General features: G+C 44.0%; 1 protein-coding gene and 1 pseudogene across 2 annotated transcripts in view; both read left to right on the top strand.

The window, feature by feature from the left end:
- The window catches only part of LOC135514908 (carbohydrate sulfotransferase 11), a 75,726-nt gene that overhangs the window by 56,213 nt on the left and 10,219 nt on the right, over nt 1-9,294 (top strand). The gene's annotated exons all lie outside the window — the stretch shown is intronic.
- LOC135514904 (E3 ubiquitin-protein ligase TRIM21-like) lies at nt 5,794-7,810 on the top strand (annotated as a pseudogene).

Here is a 9,294-nt window from a genome sequence, read left to right as displayed (position 1 = left end):
CGTGTGCTGTATGTGTAGACAGCAGATAAACCTGTCTGGGTAGTAGCAGAGGAACAGAGAGAGCTGTCTGTATTAACCCTTTAGGCAGTAGTGTGAGCTTATATCGTTCTTTGTTTAATATTCTCTGTGTGTGTGTGTGTGTGTGATTCTTTGTGTGTGTGTGTGTGATTCTTTGTGTGTGTGTGTGTGATTCTGTGGGTGTGTGATTCTGTGTGTGTGTGTGATTCTGTGTGTGGTTCTGTGTCAGTGCCTCTACCAGTGTGTGTGAGTATGTGTGTGTGGTGTGTGTGTGTGTGTGGGCCTTCATGTCACTGGTTTAGACAGCTTCATCCTTAAACATATGCTGTGTTTACCCATATAAACTCTGCTCTGGTTGGATTCTCAAACCTCCCCTGGCTGGTTTTGGTTGGATGATTGGACTTTGGGCTAAACATGTTGATGACTGAAGAGGCATGTACAGTGCAGCATGGAACAGGAAGAGAGGGAGGCAGATTTGGAGCCTGCAGTTTACATGATGTCGTGGCAGAAGTCTCCTATCCTGTTTTCCTCAATGAGAGAGTGGCCTGTCAGCATAGATGTCCCCCAGCTTCTCTCTCTCTCTCTCTCTCTCTCTCTCTCTCTCTCTCTCTCTCTCTCTCTCTCTCTCTCTCTCTCTCTCTCTCTCTCTCTTTCTCTCTCTCTCTCTGCTGTTGAATCACAGCAACGTTGCATCAGACAAATGTGATACCAACCGTCTTTTCCATACCAGTGGTGTGTGTGTGTGTGTGTTCTCACGGTGGTTGGTGAAAGCAGACAGTGAGAGCTGTATCTATCGTCTGCGAGGGCGAGACTCAACAGGCACACGGGGGAAAGTCTCTCACCTGAACACAACGAACTACCACCACACCCCAACCTAGCCTAGCCTGGAGCAGATTACACACATACAAACACATACTGACTGGCTCAACGTTACAGCACTGGTTGGTGTACTCGTACAGTACCTTTGTACAGTGTACGCCTCAGTATGGTAAAAACAGGCTTTGGTCTCTATTCTGTTCTGTAATGCACTTTAATGAGAGTAACTCATCATGGTTTCTCTACGTATACAGTATGTATGCTTTCCAACTGCAGCAAAGTTTAGCCAATAGAAAGAGACCTGTACATATGTGTTATGCCTCTGTGTTTATATATGTGTGTGTGTGTGTGTATGTGTGTGTGTGTCAGGAGATGTTGACAGCTCATAGAATCCTATCTCTATAATTATAATTTAGGACTTCCTCTTTCCCTCCCTCTGTGTGCGTCTTACATACATGCACACACTCCAGTACACTTCATCAGTATATTGTTGTGTATACTCAGTATATTGTTGTGTATACTCAGTATATTGTTGTGTTGTGTTAAGTGCAGGTATGCAGTGTTATGCTTCACCAGAGCTGTAGATACTATACACCTGTCATGTCTCTGGTAGACTGTAGATACTATACACCTGTCATGTCTCTGGTAGACTGTAGATACTATACACCTGTCATGTCTCTGGTAGACTGTAGATACTATACACCTGTCATGTCTCTGGTAGACTGTAGATACTATACACCTGTCATGTCTCTGGTAGACTGTAGATACTATACACCTGTCATGTCTCTGGTTCTCTGGTAGACTGTAGATACTATACACCTGTCATGTCTCTGGTAGACTGTAGATACTATACACCTGTCATGTCTCTGGTAGACTGTAGATACTATACACCTGTCATGTCTCTGGTAGACTGTAGATACTATACATCTGTCATGTCTCTGGTAGACTGTAGATACTATACACCTGTCATGTCTCTGGTTCTCTGGTAGACTGTAGATACTATACACCTGTCATGTCTCTGGTAGACTGTAGATACTATACACCTGTCATGTCTCTGGTAGACTGTAGATACTATACACCTGTCATGTCTCTGGTAGACTGTAGATACTATACACCTGTCATGTCTCTGGTAGACTGTAGATACTATACACCTGTCATGTCTCTGGTAGACTGTAGATACTATACACCTGTCATGTCTCTGGTAGACTGTAGATACTATACACCTGTCATGTCTCTGGTAGACTGTAGATACTATACACCTGTCATGTCTCTGGTAGACTGTAGATACTATACACCTGTCATGTCTCTGGTAGACTGTAGATACTATACACCTGTCATGTCTCTGGTAGACTGTAGATACTATACACCTGTCATGTCTCTGGTAGACTGTAGATACTATACACCTGTCATGTCTCTGGTAGACTGTAGATACTATACACCTGTCATGTCTCTGGTAGACTGTAGATACTATACACCTGTCATGTCTCTGGTAGACTGTAGATACTATACACCTGTCATGTCTCTGGTAGACTGTAGATACTATACACCTGTCATGTCTCTGGTAGACTGTAGATACTATACACCTGTCATGTCTCTGGTAGACTGTAGATACTATACACCTGTCATGTCTCTGGTAGACTGTAGATACTATACACCTGTCATGTCTCTGGTAGACTGTAGATACTATATACCTGTCATGTCTCTGGTAGACTGTAGATACTATACACCTGTCATGTCTCTGGTAGACTGTAGATACTATACACCTGTCATGTCTCTGGTAGACTGTAGATACTATACACCTGTCATGTCTCTGGTAGACTGTAGATACTATACACCTGTCATGTCTCTGGTAGACTGTAGATACTATACACCTGTCATGTCTCTGGTAGACTGTAGATACTATACACCTGTCATGTCTCTGGTAGACTGTAGATACTATACACCTGTCATGTCTCTGGTAGACTGTAGATACTATACACCTGTCATGTCTCTGGTAGACTGTAGATACTATATACCTGTCATGTCTCTGGTAGACTGTAGATACTATACACCTGTCATGTCTCTGGTAGACTGTAGATACTATACACCTGTCATGTCTCTGGTAGACTGTAGATACTATATACCTGTTATGTCTCTGGTAGACTGTAGATACTATACACCTGTCATGTCTCTGGTCCTCTGGTGGACTGTAGATACTATACACCTGTCATGTCTCTGGTAGACTGTAGATACTATACACCTGTCATGTCTCTGGTAGACTGTAGATACTATACACCTGTCATGTCTCTGGTAGACTGTAGATACTATACACCTGTCATGTCTCTGGTTCTCTGGTAGACTGTATATACTATACACCTGTCATGTCTCTGGCAGACTGTAGATACTATACACCTGTCATGTCTCTGGTAGACTGTAGATACTATACACCTGTCATGTCTCTGGTAGACTGTATATACTATACACCTGTCATGTCTCTGGTAGACTGTAGATACTATACACCTGTCATGTCTCTGGTTCTCTGGTAGACTGTAGATACTATACACCTGTCATGTCTCTGGTAGACTGTAGATACTATACATCTGCCATGTCTCTGGTAGACTGTAGATACTATACACCTGTCATGTCTCTGGTAGACTGTAGATACTATACACCTGTCATGTCTCTGCTAGACTGTAGATACTATACACCTGTCATGTCTCTGGTAGACTGTAGATACTATACACCTGTCATGTCTCTGGTAGACTGTAGATACTATACACCTGTCATGTCTCTGGTAGACTGTAGATACTATACACCTGTCATGTCTCTGGTAGACTGTAGATACTATACACCTGTCATGTCTCTGGTAGACTGTAGATACTATACACCTGTCATGTCTCTGGTAGACTGTAGATACTATACACCTGTCATGTCTCTGGTAGACTGTAGATACTATACACCTGTCATGTCTCTGGTAGACTGTAGATACTATACACCTGTCATGTCTCTGGTAGACTGTAGATACTATACACCTGTCATGTCTCTGGTACTCTGGTTGACTGGAGCAGTGGAAAAATACTGGGTTTATTTTCACAGGAGCTCCCTCTCAATTTCTCTCTCTCTCTGACTTTCATTCTCCCTTTCATTCTCTCTGGTTCTCTTTCCCATGAGAACCTGTCTCTATTCTCTGGTTACAGGTATTTAGTGTCAGTGGGGCAGGGAGAGATGGGATAGTGGGGGTATTAGATATCCTACACTCCACTTATCTAAATCGGCCATCTCAGGGTGTGGTCTCAGTGTGACCTCACTTAGTCCTTTTGTGTATGTGTGTGTGTGCTGGCCGGTCACATGCAGTGGAAACGTCCTGTGTTGTGCTGCTGGCATAAACATTGCTCCCTTTCACCAGGGCACCCTCTCCCTATCCTCCCCTCTCCCTCTCTCCTCTCCCTCTCCTCTCTTGTTCCCTCTCTCCAATCACTCTCCTTCCCTCTCCCTCTCTCCTCTCCCTCTCCTCTCTTCTTCCCTCTTGCCAATCACTCTCCTCCCCTCTCCCTTTGTCCAATCACTCTCCTCTCTTCTTCTCTCTCTCCTCTCTTCTTCCCTCTCTCCAATCACTCTCCTCCCCTCTACCTCTCTACTCTCACTTTCCTCTTTTCTTCCCACTCTCCCATATTTTCTCTCTGCCCTCTCATGGGATTTCACTGACCTGGAGCCTTGTTACACTGTTTCTCTGTAAGAGGGTTTCAGGCAGCTCTCTGTCTGGTCTTGCTCCTCATAAATGGCATCATGGAAAACTCATACCGCCTGGTCTGCCCTCTGTGGAAAATATGATTTTACCCCATAAAACAGTAACCTTGTCCGGGTTTATAGTGTGTGTGGCCACAGAGCAGAGTTCATGTCAGGTGGTTCCTGGTTCTATAATACAGAGAGAGAGGGAGGAGAGGAGGGGGAGTTACAGGTGAGATTAGTATGAGGAAGGGTTTATAGTGTGTGTGGCCACAGAGCAGAGTTCATGTCAGGTGGTTCCTGGTTCTATAATACAGAGAGAGAGGGAGGAGAGGAGGGGGAGTTACAGGTGAGATTAGTATGAGGAAGGGTTTATAGTGTGTGTGGCCACAGAGCAGAGTTCATGTCAGGTGGTTCCTGGTTCTATAATACAGAGAGAGAGAGGGAGGAGAGGAGGGGGAGTTACAGGTGAGATTAGTATGAAAATGAGATTCTTCCTGCAGAATGTATTGTGTTTTCTCCTGGCTGTGTGATGATGGGAGCTGGTGCTGTAGAATCAGGTGGCTCCTAAAGTGAGCGATGCCCCTGCAACGGAAAGATGCCCCTGTGTGTGTGTGTGTGTGTGTGTGTGTGTGTGTATGTTATATGTGTTTGATTGGAACACTGTCAGCTGAATGCCTGTGTGGCCTGTGAATGCCAGGCTGTGAGAGACAGACTGCCACAAGTCCTCTACAAGGGGTGTGTGTGTTAGGAGGGGGTACGTTATTGGAAATGGATGACATTTTGGAAGAGCACATTACAGTATATCCCATTCTCTCTCTCCCTCATCTCTCTCCATATTTGAACTGGTTATGTAAGGTGGATTGATAACTGTATTTCAAACTAGTCTACAGTCTACAATACACTCCTCACAGCTCCTTCTTTTCCTGCCAGTGCTCAAGAGATCCTGTAGCTTAAGCTCTGTTCTCTGGATGGCAGCAACATCAGCTTGTTGTCCTCTTTATTTCCATTGACCCTCTTTATAGAAAATGAAGACTAGTGATTCATAGTGTCATACACTGACCATTATTCTTGAAAGAATACAGGAGTTGAAGCGGTGGTGACTTAATGGGTAACAATATTAAAACAATAGATATGAATTAATCAGATACAGACAACAGCCATGTAAAGGGTTAACTCTAATCCAGAAAATGAAAAGCACACAGCAGTATCAGTTGGGGAGGAGCCTCCCAACATTACTTTGCTGAAGCGAAACTGAAGTAGAGAGACATACAGACTATTTTGGACAGGACAGGGAACAAACTTTATAAACAGCTAGACGCTGAGACTCCTATATCTGTGGCACCACAAACAGAAAGAACCTTATCCACAAACGCATGCAGGTGAATAGAATTATGGACAGTTAATATATGCTTTACCATGTTTGTTCTCTATTTTCCTTTTATCTACAGTATGTTCAACTATTCATACTTAAAGGACTTTTATCTATATTGTTACAGCATCTATGATTGGTTAATGTTGTCCTAAACTGAATTCTAGAAAATGCTTTATGGTTTCACCTTTGGTGTCTGTCTAGATATGACCACCTCCAGCAGTCTCCTGTCTGAAGAGCAGTTCCTGTGCTCTATCTGTCTGGATGTGTTCACTGAGCCAGTCTCGATTCCATGTGGACACAACTTCTGCAAGGCCTGTATCAGTGGATACTGGGATACCAGTGACCTGTGCCAGTGTCCAATGTGTAAGGAGAAATTCTACAGGAGGCCTGCGCTTCACATCAATACTTTCATTTCTGAGATGGTTGCTCAGTTCAGGAAGTCTGTTCAGTGGAAAGTTACCAGCAGTCCAGGGCAACGCACAGCCAAACCAGGAGAAGTGTCCTGTGATGTTTGTACTGGGATGAAGCTCAAGGCCCTGAAGTCCTGTCTGGTGTGTCAGACCTCTTACTGTGAGACTCACCTGGAGCCTCATCAGAGAGTCCCAGCCTTAAAGAGACACAAGCTGATCAACCCTGTGGAGAACCTGGAAGACAGGATGTGTAAGAAGCACGAGAGATTCATGGAGCTGTTCTGTAGGACTGACCAGACTTGTCTTTGTGTCTTGTGCTTGAAAACAGACCACATGACTCATGACACTGTCCCTCTAGAGGAAGAGTATGGAGAGAAGATGGCTGAACTGGGGAAGACCGAGGCAGAAGTACAGAAGATGATCAAGGAGAGACTGAAGAAGGTTCAGGAGATCAAACATTCAGTAGATCTGAGTCAGAAAGTAGCAGAGAGGGAGATATCAGACAGTGTACAGGTCTTCACTGCTCTGGTTCGCTCCATTGAGAGAAGACAGGCTGAGCTCATTGAGGTGATTGAAGAGAAGCAGAAAGCAGCAGAGAGGCAGGCTGAAGGGCTCATTAAAGACCTGGAGCAGGAAATCACTGAGCTACAGAGGAGAAGCACTGAACTGGAGCAGCTCTCACACTGAGGACCACCTCCACCTCCTACAGAACTTACCAACCCTCTGTACCCCTCCACCCACCAAGGACTGGTCTAGGATCAGTGTTCACAGTGATATGTGTGTGGGGACTGTGAGGAGAGCTGTGTCTCAAGTGGAGGAGACTATTTTAATAAACAGATGAAGATGTTGTGTGATGCTGAGTTGAAGAGGATTCAGCAGTATGCAGTAGATGTGACTCTGGACCCTGATACAGCACATCATGGTCTCATCATATCTGAGGATGGGAAACAGGTGAAACATGGAGATACAAAACAGGATCTCCCAGACTACCCAAAGAGGTTCTGTTATTTTGTCTGTCTTGGGAAAGGAGGACTTGTCCTCAGGGAGATTCTACTATGAGGTGATGGTTAAGGGAAAGACTAAGTGGGATTTAGGAGTGGCCAGAGAGTCCATCAACAGGAAGGGGAGGATCACACTGAGCGCTGAGAATGGATGCTGGACTCTGTGCCTGAGGAATGGAGAATACAACATTCGTGCTAAAGCCAGTGTCCTGCTTTCCCTGAGAGAGAAGCCCCAGAAGGTGGGGGTGTTTGTGGATTATGAGGAGGGTCAGGTCTCCTTTTATGATGTGGAGGCCAGGTCTCATATCTACTCTTTCACTGGCTGCACCTTCACTGAGAAACTATATCCATTCTTCAATCCATGTCTTAATGATGATGGTGAAAACTCTGCCCCTCTGATCATCTCTCCTGTCAATCAGACAGAATGACTTTTAATCTGAAAATCTAACTGGCCAGTAAAATAAATACATTTAAAATAGTAATAATCTGTTGTCATACATCACAATTAATATTTCAGACACACAAATATCATGCTTCCAAGACATGCGAACCTCTCACTATTACAATAATGGGAGGTTAGCATTTTGTGCGTCTAACTTTCTCACTCATCCTTATTCACGATTAATTCAGGATTATCTGTCATAATGGTAGCATCCACATTAATGTAAAAAAATGTTTTTTAAACTATTCTATTATTTTATAAGTGGCTCCAAAATGACACAATACATTATTATTACAAAATTATTTATATTTGGTACTAAATAATGTGTAACACAACCAAAACAAACAGAAAATGGATCTAACAAATGTGTAGAGTTACAAGTTTGATGTTGTCATTGTGTGCTAGGAATATGGTACCAAATACTCAACTTTTTACTACTCTAATACACATATAAGTGAATTTGTCACAATACTTTTGGTCCCCTGAAATGGGGGGGGGGACCATGTATAAAAAGTGTTGTCATTTCTAAATGGTGAAACCAGTATGTACACAAATACTCTCAAATAAAAGCAGAACATCTTTACTTTAACCATATAGTAATAGTTTGAGTTCAAATACAAACTTTTGGAGTATAGAGACAAAATAAGAAGAAATGCTTCACTGTCCCAATAATTACGGAGGGCTCTGTATATAGTATATACATTTTCTGTTCCGAAAATTTGGGGGTGCAAATAAAACCACCCTTGGGCCAAATTCTGCCAGTTGGGACCCCTGATGTAGCGGATCTAGTTTCAGGTCTGTGTGTGTGTGTGTGTGTGTGTGTGTGTGTGTGTGTGTGTGTGTGTGTGTGTGTGTGTGTGTGTGTGTGTGTGTGTGTGTGTGTGTGTGTGTGTGTGTGTGTGTGTGTGTGTGTGTGTGTATTGGCTCCGCTTGTCCGTGGTTCTTGGCTTCGTCTTGCATGAGGCCCCATGTTAGTTTAAAAAGACACTGGATTCCATTTTCTCCCTACGTTCCTGCCAGGAGCACCTCTGTGTTACACGCCGTGTGAGGGATTATTCCTTCCCGGGAATCCTGCAAATGAATCTTAATCACTGTGGAAACAGGCTAGTGGAACGTATAGGGAGGGAGGGAGGGAGGGAGGGAGGGAGGGAGGGAGGGAGGGAGGGAGGGAGGGAGGGAGGGAGAGACAGATCCGGAGATGGGAATTCAGGAAGTTGTTCTGATTGTGTTGTGGTGTTGTCATTCAGTGAAACAGAGGTTCTGTTCTCTTGCTTTATATAGCTATTGTATTTAATCATAACTATTGACGGTAGCAGCAGCACTGGTCTGAGCACCCAGACCTCTACTAGCCTATATTTAGTCTGTGTGGTGGACATTGTTTTGAGCCCAAATGGACTACAGAGACTGATAATAAATGCAGTGAGAGAGATTGAGTGTGTTAGCCAGCAAAGCAGTTACCCTGCCAACTGCAGTGCTTCTATTCTGGGGGCATGGGCACAACATGGCTGCCGTTACTCACAGGATGTA

Source organism: Oncorhynchus masou, chromosome 26 (assembly GCF_036934945.1).
Source record: "Oncorhynchus masou masou isolate Uvic2021 chromosome 26, UVic_Omas_1.1, whole genome shotgun sequence".
Classification (NCBI taxonomy): domain Eukaryota; kingdom Metazoa; phylum Chordata; class Actinopteri; order Salmoniformes; family Salmonidae; genus Oncorhynchus; species Oncorhynchus masou.
The sequence above is the reverse complement of the archived record's forward strand: the minus strand, read 5'-3'. Positions and strand labels throughout refer to the sequence as shown.